The 17,910-nt window shown below is 40.2% G+C and overlaps 1 long non-coding RNA gene across 1 annotated transcript in view; it reads left to right on the top strand.

Moving 5' to 3' along the window:
* LOC113619054 (uncharacterized) overlaps window positions 1-17,910 on the top strand; it is a 164,753-nt gene that overhangs the window by 130,744 nt on the left and 16,099 nt on the right. Inside the window, exons 15-16 of the long non-coding RNA XR_003432261.1 lie at window positions 5,441-5,500; window positions 9,467-9,598. This is a non-coding gene — a long non-coding RNA (uncharacterized LOC113619054). The remainder of the gene's footprint in view (window positions 1-5,440; window positions 5,501-9,466; window positions 9,599-17,910) is intronic.

The raw sequence follows: 17,910 nt of genomic DNA, 5'->3' as shown, positions 1-17,910 counted from the left end.
GCCAGGGCTGTGTCCTGGACCTCACCTTTTCTCACTGTAGACCCTTTCTACGTGTTCTCTCATTCACCCCACAGAATTTAACTTCCCCCTTCAATCCCAGACATCTTTCATTAACTCCAGGCCAGTATATCTAACTGCCCATTATACCTCTTTCTATGTGAATATATCAAGACACCTAAAACTCAATATATTCAAAATCAAGTTCATTATTTCTTCCCAAACTTCTGTCTTCTCCTCCTATGTTCCCCATCTCAGGAAAATGGACTAACCCATTACCTTTCTCTTATGCATGGTTCCCTTCAACCCTGACTTAAATGTAAATGTGACACTGGAGACTAGAACTGGGGCAGCCATATTGTGACCATGAGGTAAAACCAAGAATAACAGCAAAGACTCCAGTTTCCGACTGAATTAATGCCAATAGCTATCCACCTCCAGTTCTCTTATTGTGCAAGAAAAATAACCCATACTTCTTTAAACTGCTGTAGGTCTAGTTTATTGTTACTTGCAGCCAGCACGCTCCTGACTGCTGCACTCAATGAATAGCTTCTCCATCCAACCAGTTCTTTCAGACAGTGAAACAGGAACTGATATATTGCTATACTTTATTAGAGATTTATTCTGTTAGGAACTTGCCATATAGTATTTTATAATATTTCTTTGTATATTTATCCTCAAAGCAGCCATGCTAGGTAGTTATCAGTGTCTCCCTTTTGCTGGTAATTAACTCAGGCTTGGATGCTAAGTGTAGAGTCAGGATCTGAACCTTTGCTGTCTGAATTAAAAATATCTGTTCAGGGCTTCCCTGGTGGCGCAGTGGTTAGGAATCCACCTGCCAACGCATGGGACATGGGTTCGAACTCTGGTTCAGAGGGATCCCACGTGCCACGGAACAGCTGGGCCTGTGCACCACAACTACTGGAGCCCGCACGCCTGGAGCCCGTGATCCAAAACAAGAGAAGCCACTGCAGTGAGAAGCCCTAGCACTGCAATGAAGAGTAGCCCCCACTCACCGAAATTAGAGAAAGCCCGTGCCAGCAACAAAGACCCAACACAGCCAAAAATAAAATAAAATAATTTATTTTTTAAAAAAAGGAAAAGTGCCTCCCCCTTTGGGGCAGAAATGTTAATGCGCCATTTTAAACCAAAAAAAAAAAAAAAAAAAAATCTGTTCTTATTGCTATCCTATCTCCAGGCCTTATGTTTTTCCTTATGCTCATCTCATGCTTCCAATTACTTATTAAGACCTATGGATCCAACTTCTAAATAGATGGCAAATTTGCCCCTTCATCCCATTTTCACTGGTATGATTACTTCTATCTCTGTGCTGGATTGCAACAGTCTCCTAACTAATCTCTCTGTCCCAGCCTCGTTTCTACCCTCAATTCACTTTTCACTCTAATAGCCAGTGTAAAATGCCTGAAATGCAGTATCTACCTTGTTTTCTCTCTGTTGAAAGGCTTCAAGGTTTCTCAGAAAAGTCAAAGCTCCTTTACATAGATAACATTTTCTCCCTCCCACTCCTCACTTCTCCCACCTCATCTCTCACCTTGAATTTTATGATTCAGACAAACAGAACTACATTTAGTTTCTCTAACTTGCTTTGTTTTTCCATCTGCAAAGGCATTCTTCCAAGCTATCTAGTCCTCGCCCACACACAGTTCACCTGATAATTCCTGCTCATCCTTCTGGCTTCGGATTTAGTTATCATATTCTCCAGGAAGCTTTTCCTAACCTTCCCACTCAATGTCCAGGTGAGGCGCTCCTTCTGTGTGCTACCGTCACTCTGTATTTTTCCCTCTCATCCTAATGGTCTCTTAAAATGAATCCTTCACTAGATTATTTGCCTGTGAGTTTAGGGGTCATTTCTGACTTTTTGAGAATTGTATCCCCAAGTCTAATACAGTTCTTTTTTTAAAAAAATTAATTAATTTATTTTTTTGGCTGTGTTGGGTCCTCGTTTCTGTGCGAGGGCTTTCTCTAGTTGCGGCAAGCGGGGGCCACTCTTCATCGTGGTGCGCGGGCCTCTCACTATCGTGGCCTCTCTTGTTGCGGAGCACAGGCTCCAGATGCACAGGCTCGGTAGTTGTGGCTCATGGGCCTAATTGCTCCGCGGCATGTGGGATCTTCCCAGGCCAGGGCTCGAAACCGTGTCCCCTGCATTGGCAGGCAGACTCTCAACCACTGCGCCACCAGGGAAGCCCCTAATACAGCCCTTAACTGATGATCCATTAATATGGGTACAATGAAAAAATAGATAGGATTTCCCAGAGTAAAAGCATAGAAAAGAGAGCCAAAGAGTTTTCTTTCTCTCCACTTCATTTGACTTGGAAAAACCTGAAATAGAGCAAAAGTTTTGAATTATACGACTTCGAGACATGTGAGGTAGGTAATTGTTGCCTCCTCACATTTTGCCTCTTCCCCATTGGTAGCTTTTTTTTTTTTTTTTTTAATTTTTGGCTGCGTTGGGTCTTTGTTGCTACGCGCCAGCTTTCTCTAGTTGCGGTGAGCGGGGGCTGCTCTTGATTGTGGTGCACAGGCTTCTCATTGCGGTGGCTTTTCTTGTTGCGGAGCATGGGCTCTAGGCGCGCGGGCTTCAGTAGTTGTGGCTTGCAGGCTCTAGAGCGCAGGCTCAGTAGTTGTGGCGCACGGGCTTAGTTGTTCCGCGGCATGTGGGATCTTCCTGGACCAGGGCTTGAACCCGTGTCCCTTGCATTGGCAGGAGGATTCTTAACCACCGTGCCACCAGGGAAGCCCCATTGGTAGCTATTAAGTAGGTAAAATTGATCTTCCCACCCCAGCAGCATGGATGATCTAAGTAATCAGAGTAATTTTTCCTCCTTAACACAGAGATTAGTTCAGGAATGGGTACAAACCTAGGCCTAAGTCAAGGACATTCCTCTGGTTCCAGTGATTAATTTGTATAAGGTCCAGCCACAGGGAAGCTCAAGACTTTTCCAGGTAGCTGTCAGGGGCAATATCCTCCCCCCATGGATATTGATAGCAGTGGGGGAAGCCAGTGTAAGGATGAAACCGCCACAAGGTGGTAGTGGGAGAGTCCTCCATGGGTGTCTAGGCTCCTATATGTCTTTCTAGGGGTGTCAGAATTCAAGATCCTAATGCTTCTTTCCCTGAGCTATTTCTCAGGGTTGTGTTTGCATCAAGCAATATTGAGAAATGTGGTAATTTCTCAACCTGGGACAAGGAGCAAGTTTGTTAGCTGATTGTTAGCCAAAAACAAAATAAAAGCAATGGACTCATTAACTCTAGCATTCCTTAGCTGTTATGCAAACCCACTGTGTGTGTAGCATGCATCTGGGTCATATCATGTCAACCCTGTGGAGTCTGAGGCAAGGGTAACCAGTGTAAACACGCTGATGTTCATGCTGCTTGCTGCACCCTGAGTAATAAAGCTCTTTGTCTCTACCCAAGAGTTTCACATCTGCTTTCAGCATCCATGAAACAGTAACAGGGTAACTTAGTAGCTTGCAAAGAGGATGCAATTAAATCCCAGACCCAGTGGGGTGAAACTTAGACACTAGTAGAGAAATGGAACCAGAGCCCTGGTCAAAAAGCACATAAGCCTGCCCTTTATTTTATTTGGGATTTAAGAATCACGTCAAGAGAAAAATAAATATTTTCTTAAGGGAAAAAACTGTGACTTAAGTGGTTTTGAAAATGATCTTCTTAGACTAACTCTACTTCTGCGCCATTTAAATGATTTAACACTATATCAGATGCTCTGTTTTACACTACCATTCATTCATTCGTTCATTCATTTCATTTTTCATTCAGCTAATAATATTTATACTATCTTTCCCAATTTTGACACCACATTAAGATTTCTGAGCCTAACATGAACTGTCAAGGCATATTATGAAGCAAAAATATTCCATTAGGAATTACTTATTCTGCAATAATTTCACATTGGCCACCCATGCCTAGCTCGTGCCTCTTTTTTATTTTTCGAATTCAGTTTTTCACTCAAAAATATCATTACTTTCCATTTTGAGCTAATGTCTATGGGCTCTTTCTAATTATTAAAAAACCTAGATGTTCCTCTTCAGTATGAATAACATAGTAATATATTAAATTTTGGAGAAAAATAAAGCATCACAGCAAAAAGAAGAAACATTTCTTTTGGTTCCTGATCACAATTCCAGTGTGGGTCTGTGGGGAGGGGGATCAAGCAAATCTCAGGATTCCAGCAGGGTGTCCAAGAATTCAACTAAATCCTGACACTATCTACCAGGAGATAAGGGCCCAGTCCCACAAGACTGCCTCCCACCCCCACTCACACACCCTGCAGACACCAGCTGCAATCCTAGGGTATCACTTGTGCTTTTGACCAACTGACTATAGATCAGAGGTTCCAAAGACTCCCCTCCTTGGGTGGATTAATTTGCCAGAGCAGCTCACAGAACTCAGGGAAGTGCTTACTTACATTTACCAGTTTATTAAAGGATATGATAAAGAATACAGATGAACATTCAGAGGGAAGAGATGGGTAGGGAAGAGAAGGTGTGTGGGAAGGGGTATGACGCTCTCACGGCCTGTCCAAGGGCACCACTCTCCCAGCACCTCTATGTGTTCACCAACCCAGAAGCTCTCCGAGCCCCATCCTTTTGGAATTTTATGGAGGGTTCATCACATAGACATGATCAATCATTAACTCCATTTTCAGCTTTTCTCCCTTCTCAAGAGAATGTGGGGTGTGGCTGAGAATTCCAAGCTTCCAATCATGGCTTGGTCTTTCTGGTGACCAGCCCTCACTCAGGAGCCATCCAGGAGCTCACCCAGAGTCACCTCATTAGAACAAAGGCACTCCTATCACCCAGGAAATTACAAGCGTTTTAGGAGCTCTGTGTCAGGAACTGGAAGCAAAGACTAATATATATTTTTTATTATCTCACAACATTATTGTAAAATTATGTGAAATTTAGAATGACCAAAACTGAAAAAAATGCACCATGATTTCAGTATTGAAACCAAGCTTAAGTTTTCTTTCCTTTTGGGACACCAAAACTTGGTGCTTATTAAAAGGACTTTAAAAAAATGTAGCAGGCCTCTTGCAACATTAGCTAATATATTTATGTGAGTTAAATTTGAATGAATCACCAAATGAAACCACATGGATTTAAGTCCTTGTAGGATAAATACATATTAAAAGTTTCATTTTCAAAAAGCATACTTTATAAAAGTGGTGTGTATGTATGTATGTGCCTGTGTGTTCATGTGTGTGTGTACTTTAGGACAATGAAGAGGGAGTTAAATCAACATATTAGAAAAAATAGTTTTAGATTTTTCCAAAACACTGGAGGGCATTTGTCTCTAATGTCAAGGAATGAAACACAATGCTATGACTCATGATGTCTGCCGACTATATCATTTTGCTACTTTATGTTTTTGCTAATAAATATTTCATTTTTTTGCATTTCAGATAGTACTGGATTATCTGAAACATCAGATAAACTAAAGATAATTTAAGGAAAAATATAAGGTAATGTCAATGAATTATCAAAGATGAGATTTTCCTGATAGCTTTTATATTTTTAAACAAACAAAACCATTTTTCCATAGGTACAATCATAATTTGGAACTATCACTAAATTATACCCTCCAAAATCAGTGTTAAAATTTGGAGCTTTGAAACAATGCATTTTTTTTATTGTCTTATTTTTCTCCCTGCAAAAAATGACTGACGACAATTAGACATAAGATTGTGTATACGAGAAGAAATGAATATCCCAGACAAAGACAGCAAGAGGCAACATGCTGGTTGGAATTAGTTACAGATATCAGAACTTCATTCCGTGTTAAAAAATAAATATACAGATAATCGATACAATGGATAAATATTTGTGAACTCATATTTAACAGTTACGCAACTCTGACTATTGGAGAACCACTAATTCATCATCTGCTGACCCCGCTAGGGCCTGCTGCCACTCGAGTATTTGTGTTGTTTCCTGGAATGCACATGAGTGAAATGCCATGCGAGCAGGTGGTGTTGGGCTCTGCGGCATTCCAGTGAAGGCGATAAGGAGCCGTGTGAAAGAAGACACCCCCAGGCCCTGCTGAAAGCATTTTCCCTGCGCATCTACGTGCCCGCTCTTGCTTTGAGGCTGAATGTGGTTTGGGGAGAAACCAGCACTGTTGCTACTGCTGGTGATTTAAAGTTCCATCACAGAGGCTTGCAGAGCTAAAGAATGCACACTAACAACTCCTACTATTACGCAGACCCCAGAGTGGCTGCCTTGCCCAACCTTGCAGCATCAGGGAGTCTATCAGTTTGCTAGGCCTCCATTACAAAGTACCACAGACTGGATGGCTTCAGAACAGAAATTTATTTTCCCACAACTTTGGAGGCTAGAAGTCTGAGATCAAGGTGTCAGCAGAGCCTTCTGAGGCCTGTCCCCTTGACTTGTAGATGGCTGTCTTCTCCAAGTGTCTTTACATGGCCTTCTCTCTGTACCTGTCTGTATCTTAATCTCCCCTTCTTATAAGGATGCCAAGCATTGGATGAAGACCACCCCAATGACCTCATTAGGCCGAATTACCTGTAAAGCCCCTATCTCCAAATACAGTCACATTCTGAGGTACTGGTGTGTAGGACTCCAATGCATGAATTTGGGGGGATAAAATTTAGCCCATAACAGAGCCACAGCATACAGTCAGCCAAACTGCCGGTTAGTTTCCTTTCCAATATACAAGAATATATAAAATGGAGGTGACAAGATCACTTTTGAGATTTTGATAATTTTGTTTGTTCTTCAGATTTCCCACTTTCTTCCTATTCCAAGAAAGTAGTCAGACCCTTACAATTTCCTTAACTCAAGGATTTTTCTGAGCAGAAACAGAAGGTGGTAACCATGATTCTCAGTTTCATAAGGTCTAAACACCATGAAATGATTTTGCAAGGTGTCCCAGAGCAATGCCTTTGAACAAAGCAAGGGAAGGGCTTAGTTCTGACTAGGAGGGACTAGTGGTCGGTAGACCACCATGCTGCTGTCAGGGAAAGAATGGCAAGGCCTCGGGGGAAAGGGCTGCAGGGTCTTTAGAGGGAGGACAAACACAAAAAGCAGGGCTCCCCCGATCCCTGTCAACCTTCCTCAGCCACATGCATGTCACAGAAGCTGCAGTTAGGACCTGACTGCTGGCCAAGACCATGGACAGTTCAGTGACCAGTGAGGGCAATGACTGATGACCTGCTCCTCTGTTGAATTCTAACACCTTTGCAAACCCCAGGGAGGAAGGAGCCCTAACCATACCTGAGATTGGCTTTCAGCCAGCACAGTGAAATGGGGGACTAGAGTTGGAGTAACTTGATTAAAATGGTAAAATTATATTCTTGAGCAAATTACATTCTTTAGCTAATTTATGCGCTTTTAAGCATATAGTTCATTCATTCATTCAAAAGTCATTTGAATGAATGAGTGCCAGATGCTCATTCTAGGTTCAGGTGGTGTAGCTGTAAGCATTCCAGGCAAAATTCCTGCTCTCTTGGAGCCCATATTTTACTGGAGAAGCCAGACAGTAAATAAGTAAACAAAATAGCTTCAGAGAGAAATGAGAGCTAAAAAGAGAGAGGAACAGGGTAACATGGCAGAGTGAGGGGAATGATACACACAGGAGATCAGAAAAAGCTTCTCTGAGCTGAGACACGAATGATAAGGAGACAGTTATTTGAAAGACAGGACGAGTGGGAGGGAGAGCAAAACTATGCCTTGTCAGTGCAAAGAAAGAGATGGAGGTTAGCAAGTGTAGTGCATGTGAACCCATTACAGGAGAATCTGTCATGAAGTTAATGAAGCAGAAGCTCAGGACCCTCCCTTCCAAGGCCCCGGAAGGAACACCAGCAATGTGTTCACATGTTCACATGCCTTTGTAAAATTTGCCAAAGTAAAATACTTGAACTGAATTTGGTTAAGATTGTTGTCTTTTTTCACTCCGACTTCCCCTCCAAGTGGTGGTGGAGCATTATTGAAATCCAGCTCAAGGGAAGATGAGTTGGGGATTGGTTCAGCTTGGTTTTGGTGGAATATATTTATGTGGTTCTCAGTCACATTCATGTCAAGTTATTGCCAGCTGCGCCAGCATAGGAATGAACAGCTCCCAGGCACACTCCCCCCATGTGTTGTGCCGATATGCCTGGTGTGGAAACACTGAATGGCAGGGTCAGAGGTCTTACCATAACACCAACCCATTTTAGGGTGCTGACACTGTATTTGGTAGTAAAGGAGAAACATAGGTTGGCATTACAGCACCACAAATTAGTCTGTGGAAACTTTTTCAGTAGCTAAATATAAAAATTGCCAGTGAAGAATTAGTTTCTTATTGATGCCTAGTCAAATGTGAAGCTTTCCCCTTTCAGGAACATGCTAGATGATGCAGCGCATATAATTATAAATGCACCATGCTTTTTTTGGCTACCATGAAAAATAGAATTTATCAGAATTCCTACGTTTCTGGGCACAAACCTGCAACCATGTTACAGTGCAAGTCAATTATCAATAATAAACCATGTGGTATGCAAGCCAATTATCAATAATAAAAACTAGTATTAATTAACTATGCTAGAGGTTAATGGAAAAAAATATTACAAAGTTATTGTCATATAACTTTGTCTTTGAGGAAATCAAAGAGAACTCAACTAAATAATGTAGGGAAAAACAGGTGTATCAAACAGTTAATAAAAATATTGTTATTTATCTGAATTTTAAAATGTCTGTAGTAGTTATCAGGTAATTTGTGGGGGGGCGTTCACAGATAAAACTAACACATTTTTATTTTTGTAATTTAGTTGTCTCTCTTCTGATCTTTTCTTTTTTGGCGGTACGTGGGCCCCTCACTTCTGTGGCCTCTCCCGTTGTGGAGCACAGGCTCCGGACAGGTAGGCCCAGCGGCCATGGCTCACGGGACCAGCCGCTCCGCGGCATGTGGGATCCTCCCAGACTGGGGCATGAACCCGTGTACCCTGCATCCGCAGGCGGACTCTCAACAACTGCGCCACCAGGGAAGCCCGATCTTTTCATTTTTCATCAATCTTTCCACCCTCTCTCTAACTTCATAGCTTTGCAAGATAAATTAAAATGTCTGCTTTGCCCTTAGGCTTCTGGAAGGTAATAATATTTAAAGTAAATACATTTCCATTTACAATGACAAAATGTCTATAAAGTACTATTAAAAATGCCTAATAAAATAAATAATGCTGATGGGGTTCTTGAGTGAAGCCTTATATTGAGCCAAATTTTAGATAACGAGTAGTGATTTCTTAAGTTGGGAATCACTTTTAACCTATGAAAAAAAAAATTTAATTCAAATCACTGCATTTGTTGCACCAAGGTGATCTTTTCGAGACTAAACCACATTGTGCTTTCAACCTGTTGCAGGTTTGCTATCTACCCTGCCTTTAAAAACCTGCTTTCATGCATTTATTTAATAAATGTTTATTATTTATTTCTAGGCATGATGGCACTGTTCTAGGCATGATGAATATGGAAATTAACAAGTCAGATGAGATGCATACCCTCTAGACACTCATATTCCAGTAAGAAGGACAGACAATAAAGACAACCCTGGGCTTCGTCAGAAGGTGGTAAGTGCAACGAAGAAAAATAAAGCTGTAGGGGTAGGGTAGGGAGGTTGGCTACTTCAGGGGAAGCTTTTTGTCTTGAGGAGGTGATATTTGAGCAGAGATCTATTCTGTGCTGTTGCAGTAGTGGTGGTTTTCACTGTTTGTTTATTTATTTATTTTTTTATTTTGGCTGTGTTGGGTCTTCGTTGCTGCACGTGGGCTTTCTCTAGTTGGGGCTACTCTTCATTGCGGTGCATGGGCTTCTCATTGAGGTGTCTTCTCCTGTTGTGGAGCATGGGCTCTAGGCGCGCGGGCTTCAGTAGTTGTGGTGCACGGGCTTAGTTGCTCCGCAGCATGTGGGATCTTCCCGGACCAGGGCTTGAACACGTGTCCCCTGCGTTGGCAGGCGGATTCTTAACCACTGCGCCACCAGGGAAGTCCCTCACTGATTTATTTAAATCATAAGAATATTTGACCAAGCAAGATACTGTAAGTATACTTTTTTCAGAGGCAGCACAGGTCGGGGGAGAGGCAGGAGCTTAATGTGAATTCAAACCCCAGCTCTGCCACTGTTTTCTACACAGCCTTGGGTGCATGGTTTATCTTTTCTGAACCTTGATACTCTCCTCTTTTGAAGTTTCTCTGAGAAATAAATGAGATGTTTTTTTTTTTTTTGCCATGCCACATGGCATGCAAGACCTTAGTTCCCAGGGATCGAACTTATGCTCCCTGCAGTGGAAGCATGGAGCCTTAACCACTGGACCACCAGGGAAGTCCCAAAATGAAATGTTTTTAAACACTTGTTTTTCAAACAAATTTTAAACAAGTGCCTGGCACATAGTAACTGCTTAATAAATCTTTCCTTTAACCCCTCCCTTTGCTCTCTAAGATGTTCCTTTCTGGATGGCAACGCAGATGCCTTAGCTCAGAGTCTTTGGAAGGAAGTAGCTTTTCATTGTAGGTCAGTGCAATGGACTTCCCACAAAAGTGAGGAATTTCATACAAAATTGCTAATTATTTGCAGAACAGGCAGCAACAACTGAGCAAAGAGAGAATAAAAGGGCCACCACTGAGTACGAGAGCAGACGTTCAGCTGACCAGATTTCATTACTCCTTATAACTCTTTGGAATCAAGACAGGCCTGGGTTTGTGTCGCACCCACTAGCTGGTTACCATGGCTCTCTAAGCCTCAGGTTCCTCGTATTTGGAAAAGAAAAGGCTGTTTTGAAGAACTGTGATGTATATTGATGCTTAACTCTGTGCTGGAACACAGGAGGCTCTCGCTGTATATTTGTTGTTATTGTTATTAGTAGTGGTCTATCCATTTTCGGCTCAGGATGCTTTCCCATTCACTCTCTTAGCATGAAGTACAGTAGTAGAAATAGGATCATATCCTTTACCAGAACTGTGAAATAAGGCCCTGAGAGAGCATGGTTTCCTCCATAGTTTCATCCAGGGACTGAATTTTAGTCTGAATTCCCCAGCATCTAGAACAGCCTCTGCAACCAACTAGGAGCTCAAAAATATTTGCCGATGGGTTGACTGAACTGTCTCCCAGTTTTCCCACTGAGCTTCACCTCTGGATATAATAGAATTGCTGAACCACATAGGGATTTGGGAGATTCTTTTTCTGTCCTTCAAGTAGAGGAACCCCTTTGCCTTCCAAGATGGCCAGTGAACCAGTTTCTGCAGGCCCTGGATTTTGAGTTTTCCTAAGGTAATCGTCGCTCCTTAATAAATACACATGGAATGAAATTGCATAGAATCAAATTGAATTAAATGGAAACACAGTAAATGCAAACTTAAACTAACATATTAAACCTGGTTTGGACTTTATTTCCAGATATCAACTTTCATTTACCATCATGTAGAGTGACAAGGAACTATACTTTGTCCATCTCTGATAACTTTCTCTTTGAAATCTTGAAGTGGTTATAAACATTAAGTCCCACCAAGTGTCATTTTCTAAATTCTCTGAGGAGAGGGGAAAGAGGCAGCCAGGTGAAGCAAATTGCCTGAGGTTACACTGGAATCAGTGAGAGAGCAAACCAGACTCAGAGCCTTCTTACCCCATCCATGGTGAACAGGGAAAGTTATCTGGAGGTACTTAGGCCATTGCCCTGACGACATATTCAGGGGATTTTCCTGCATTTTGTTTTCCAGCACTTTGGCAAATCTGGCCTTAAGTATCCCTAGGGGTAGCATTTCCTTCCACTTTCCATCTTTCCAACTTGGGTAATTATGCCAGCCTCCAAGAGCTTCAACTGCCAGCAGAAGTTTGTCTATCATTTAAAGTATAACTTCCAGTTCTCTTTTCATATTTCTATTCTTCCCATTACTATCTTTTTCTTCCTTTTTAGTGCTGATAGTAGTAACGTTTAGGATTATTGGGAATAGAGCTATCATATGTGAAACAGTTCTTCTAAATGTCTTTGAAAAAAATCTTTCTTTACATCTTTAATTAAGAGGTAGGTTTTATGGGCTTCTCTGGTGGCGCAGTGGTTGAGAGTCCGCCTGCCGACGCAGGGGAAACGGGTTTGTGCCCCGGTCCGGGAAGATCCCACGTGCCGCGGAGCGGCTGGGCCCAGTGAGCCATGGCCGCTGAGCCTGCGCGTCCGGAGACTGTGCTCCACAACGGGAGAGGCCACAGCAGTGAGAGGCCTGCATACCGCAAAAAAAAAAAAAAAAAAAAAAAAAAAGAGGTAGGTTTTTTAAAAATCAAAACATTGAAGTAATGTTTGAGCAAGACAGCTGTTCTGCCAGATAGCTATAGAATTTCAACAAAATGTAAGAAAAGTTTTTTGAAAGGCATACATAAACAGGCATGAAGATTTGCACAGGTTGACAATTTTAAAATGTAATGTTATGTTGTCACTACAGGAAAATATAATGCACGCGTGAGATACTTCAGACACATTGTTTCTGATGTATCCCATTTGTAAATGCATTTTAAAAATTAAAGAATCACCCGAATTTAGATAATCAGTTTGAAAAGCTATAAAATCTAGACCAAGTGTATTATATTTTTGGTGGAATAAAATGTTTTAACAAGTGCAGGCAATTAAAGCCATTATATATATATATATACTTGGGTATATACATATTCCATGTGTATACAAGTGTGTGTGTATATATATATATATATATATATATATATATATATGAAATCCAACAGAGCCATTGCACCAAAATATCAAGGAAGATTATGTCTCTTACTCCATTTTTCATTAGGTAAGTAGTTTTTTAAGTCAGAGGTAGAAGAGGAATAGATTGGGTTGCTCTAACTTTTATTCCTATGAGGTACACACTCAAAGTTAAACATGACAGAACCTGACTTGGAGGGAAATTTTCAGTCAAAAAAAAAATCAGATAATGATCATTATCATTAAAACTGATTTCACTTCACTCTTTTCAAACCAATTTTATTCTGCCTTAGCAATAAATGAAATCCAGATGTTAGAGTGATGCGAGATACTTTGTTTTAAGCCCAGTAAAGCAGAGCCATGATTTCTAGTTAGTATAACCATTCATTTGAAAAACAAACCCTTTAGTCTCCTTACAAAATTGTTTTGGTTAAGGAAACCCTGGGATGTATATCATTAAGCATTACCAGTACCCTCAGGAGACAAGCAAATAAATAACAGATACTACCCAGGTACAGTGGCAACTCAAAATCACAAAATAACACAGTTTCAGGGTTTTAAGTAACTTTTGTTCAAAGACTGATAAGATTTATAGTATGGTAAACATGCTTTTGCCACAGAAGTAATGAAAGACAAATACATACACATTAATATCCAAGATGCAAAATGAGTTCGGGATAACATCTGACTAATGATGTTCATCATTAAAGATTAGCAGAACAAATCATTAATAAGAATTATAAGATTTTGAAGTGGAAGCATACAGGCAACTGTATTTGGTAGACAGCATACACAAATATTATTTTAGTCCAAGGACAACTAATCTCAACAACTTTGAACTAGTAAATAATTTCCTTTCTTTGGTGTATGAGAACATTTGTGACATATGATTATACGAATTACCTCTTCCTCGTTTTTGCTTGTGAAAGAAGGGGGAGGAAAATGTAACTATTTCAAGGGTTATCTGCTTTTGACAGAAATTAAATAGAAGGCATTCTTATTATCAAATTATACATTATCAAACATATATATCAAATATAAATTATTACATTCTTCAAATGAATTTCAAAGAGTACACATGTAATGTAAACATGTGTAATGTAAAAAGATACATGAGGAACTGTATTAACAGAAAGATGCAGTAAATGACCATCTTTAATAAATACACTGTTTTTGATCTGTATGAATGACTGATTTGTACCGATGCATTTATTCACTTTGTCCTAGTCTCCTTGTGAAAAATAATACATTTTTTTGCAACATAGGTATTGAAAGGGGAAGTCTGTGACTGAACAAAAATGGAACTAATAGGTACAGCCAGGAATTGGGTCTATACTCTTAAAATTATACTCTTTGGCATTAGTCTTTAACCAACAATGCCATTTGACTTAAATGATACAGAACAATGCAATTACAGCACCATCTTTCATTGCCTTTAGTCATTTGAAAGAAAATGACTGAATTCAGTTTATGGTTTTAGATAAATCTAAGAAAATTTAAACATGCAGTGATTCTCAGCCAAGGGTAATTTTGCTTCTGAGGGGCAGTTGACAATGTTGGGGAACACTTTTGATTGTCATGATGTGGGTGAGAAGATGGTGTGCTACTGGCATCTAGTGAGTAGAGGCCAGGATGCAGCTAAACACCCTACAATGCACAGGACAGCCCTCCGTCCCCAGCGAAAAATTATCTGGCCCAAAATGTCAACAGTACCTCAGCTGTAAAACCCTGGACTACAGAAATTGGAGGCTTAGAATCTTACACACACACACACACACACACACACACACACACACACACACACCCCAGAGTGTATATAATTCTTATTCCTGGTTTGGTTCAGACATTTTCTAGGAATCATTTTGTTAGATTCTTTCAATCTGATGTATGGAATTTTCCTGCCCCCATTAAATTCCACACATGAAGTGTTCTGAATCATCTTCATTCCCTCAGGTCCCCATCCCAGCACAGCCATATTCATCCTCAGAAAAGCACCTCATCAATTACCTTAATGATTTAGTTAAAATCATCCTACAAATGCTGTGTCTACTTCCTTCCTTTCCACATATTTTTTTCTATAACTTCACTCATTCTTTTCCATCTTTAAGAAAGTATTTCCTCTTTTTCAAGGAAATGCCTTATCAGTTCTCCTTCCCCCCTCCCCCTCAAATTCACATTTTCTTAACTCTGCTATCTTTTTAGGTTATTCCCTATTCCTCTCCTTCCTTTTGCAGCCAAAATTATTGAAAGAGTAGTCAACACGACTGTGTCCACTTTATTATAATCTAACATCTGTTTCAATGACTCTCTGCAAATGCCTTCCTAGCCAGATCTCAACTGTAAAACCAATCGTCTTCCTTTAGCCATAATACTTACTGTTAAAAATCTCCTGTGTCCTCCTCTGATACCTACTAACCTGATTCTCCTTCTATCATCATTTTTTTGATCCCTTCACTATCCCACCCACTACATATATCCCACAAGGATCTGTGTGCAGTATGGCAGTTATCATACTGTGCCTCTCAACTTCAAATCCACCCTTCTACATTGGCTCTGTGATGCTCAAGCTGGGACTCAAACTGCGTTTCTGCTTTGCCAGCAGCTCCTCATAAGGTCTGCCAATAGAGGGCGCTGGACAGAGACCGCAAGGCCAGAGCAGAGAGAAGGGACTTGCTTCCACTGGATTGTTTCCAGTTCCTGTAGCAGTTTCTTCTAATAGCTGACCTTGATTCCACTCTGTGGCTATTCTGACACTTTGCAGAACCAGTCTCATGATACCACCACCAGCCGAGCAGCAACCCCTCCTCAGAGAGCTGGCCCAGGCCCACGGGTCCCCTTTCAAACTTCCATGTTTTAATAAATTCCAACTTCTTCCTTTTATTTGCCCCAAACCTATGAAGGGTATTGGGGAGAGCTGCTTCTTTCAGTTGCCACCTCCATGATGCTTTGGTGTTCTTACTTGCCTTTTCAGTTGTTTAATAATAGAGCCAGTAATACATAGAATAGCCATAATTATAGCTATCATCTTATTTATTCAACAGGAGAGTAACGTAACATTCTTTTATCCTAGAACATTTTGAGTTTACTTTTCCCCTAGCTGACATGAATGGTATATGGGATTTTTGGTGTTCATTTAGTGTACTGATATTAATTACGAGGAAAGATCTGGCTTCCAAAGTTTAACTCACCCTTCCATCATGCCTCCAAATAAGGCTTCCATTCCATCCCATTGTTATGGGGTGCCAGTGGTTATGGTGGGGTGGAAGGGGGAACTAAAACTGGAAGAAGTTTGAAAGGTTGAATGAGGGAGGGGGTTTCAGTGACTTATACATAAACCTTGATGAAATGAGTACTTTTGGGCTAAACTAAGGACATCCATAACCTTTGCCTCATGATACGGTAGGCATTATGCATTAATAAAATTGAAGCTTTACTCATTCAGGCTTATTTATTTTTATATTATCCCAAGACCCCCAGTAACCATGATTATTCGAAGAAAGCTTCTAGGTGTGGTAACATCATAGGGGAATGTGTTCTATCTTGAGTTAGGAGGCCATTGAGAAGGAGTCAAGACTGGAAGGTGCTGAGACAGGTACCCTAACACTGACTTACACTTTTCATTTTGCATCTTCAGGCCTATGGAGGGAAGGCAAGCCTTTACAAAGAAAGGGATCTTTGGGCCTAGAAACAGGAAAGTTAGGAACACATGAAATCTGCTCTCAACATAAAGAGCAGGTAGGAATCCTCAGTTTCTAGGGCTTCTAGCCATAGGGGGAAACTGTGAGGGAACAAAAGGCATTAAAATGTTATAAGGGTGAGGGAAGGCGTTATATGGGAAATCTCTGTATCTTCCTCTCAATTTTGCTGCGAACTTAAAACTGATTAAAAAATAAAGTCTTTTCCAAAAATGTTATAAGTTTTTTTAAATTTTGTGATTTTCTTTGATCATTTTTATCAAGATTCTATCCCACAATGAATAACAGTAAAATTCTGAAATGGGAAGCATCTACTATGCTTGATTTCAGGGCAGCAAGGAAGTGGGAGCTGGAGAGACTATATATATCCTTCTCATCATGTAGCTAGGATTATCAAAAGGCCAGCAAGCACCAGAGAAGATGCTAACACTGTTAAAAAGGATGGTGAAGAAGGCTACAGCCCATGGGCCTGTGCAGCAGGGAAGAAATGAAAGCAAGGAAATCCAGCCTGACCCTGAAGATTTAATGGTCAGGAAGCCCTGTGGTTTTCAATTATGTGGAGGTGCAAATTCTAAGGAAAGCAAGAGAAATATAAGCTAAATAAGAAATCACCACCACTTCTTGATTCTTGAAATTTTATTGAATCACTGTTTCTCCCCAAATTACTTTTATATGGCAAGGTAGCCAAAAACCCACGCAAAAAGCCACTCACTTTACTTATAATAAATAAAAATACTCTAAAGTTATCTTAGTTATGATATAATGATCAATGTTATTCAAATAAGTGGTTCTAGAAAAATCTGTGTGACTCTGTTAGTATGAAAGCATTCCACTCAACTGCAAATTAAAAACAAGCTTAAACGTTACACTGAAATTCAGTGATTTTCTTTTAACTAATTTTCATGTTATGTTGATCTGTGAAGAAATGTAAAATTTTAGCGATTTCACAGATTAGTTAAAACATTTGATTAAAACAAAATCTATCCTGTTTCAGTGAACCATATGCTCTGTGTAGTTCTTTACTGAAAAATCCAGAACTTTCTCCATCAAAAGCTTTCTACTGTCAAATACCATCCAATCTGCTATTAACTTATCATGTCTTGGCTGGCCTTGGAGTTATCATTTATTTATTTATTATATAATATGCACACCTATCACAATTTATCATGCCCTCAGCTTAATAAGGTACTATTTATGAAGTTTCCTGGGGAATTGGGTTGCTGTGTATGGCTGTTACTTTTGCACTACTAATAATTCCTTGAAATGAATTTTCTCACGTTTGGTGTTTCTTTTGCACTGCTTTGGTAAATTACCCAGTGCCTTTAATGTAGAAACTCAAAGAAGAAATGCTTGTCTGTATTTTGTCCCTTTAATGTTTGGAAAAGGGTGGAGGAATAACACGTTCTTCAAAGATTGCCCCAAGTTTAATATAATAATATAAATTGCTTAATTATATATTTATTAATTTATTTTGAAGCCAAGATTTTTAAATTAT

This window comes from Aethalodelphis obliquidens, unplaced genomic scaffold (genome assembly GCF_003676395.1).
Source record: "Aethalodelphis obliquidens isolate GAN/ISIS:26980383/991018 unplaced genomic scaffold, ASM367639v1 scaffold6, whole genome shotgun sequence".
NCBI lineage: Eukaryota > Metazoa > Chordata > Mammalia > Artiodactyla > Delphinidae > Aethalodelphis > Aethalodelphis obliquidens.
Note: the sequence above shows the minus strand (reverse complement) of the source record. Positions and strands in the feature narration are given on the sequence as shown.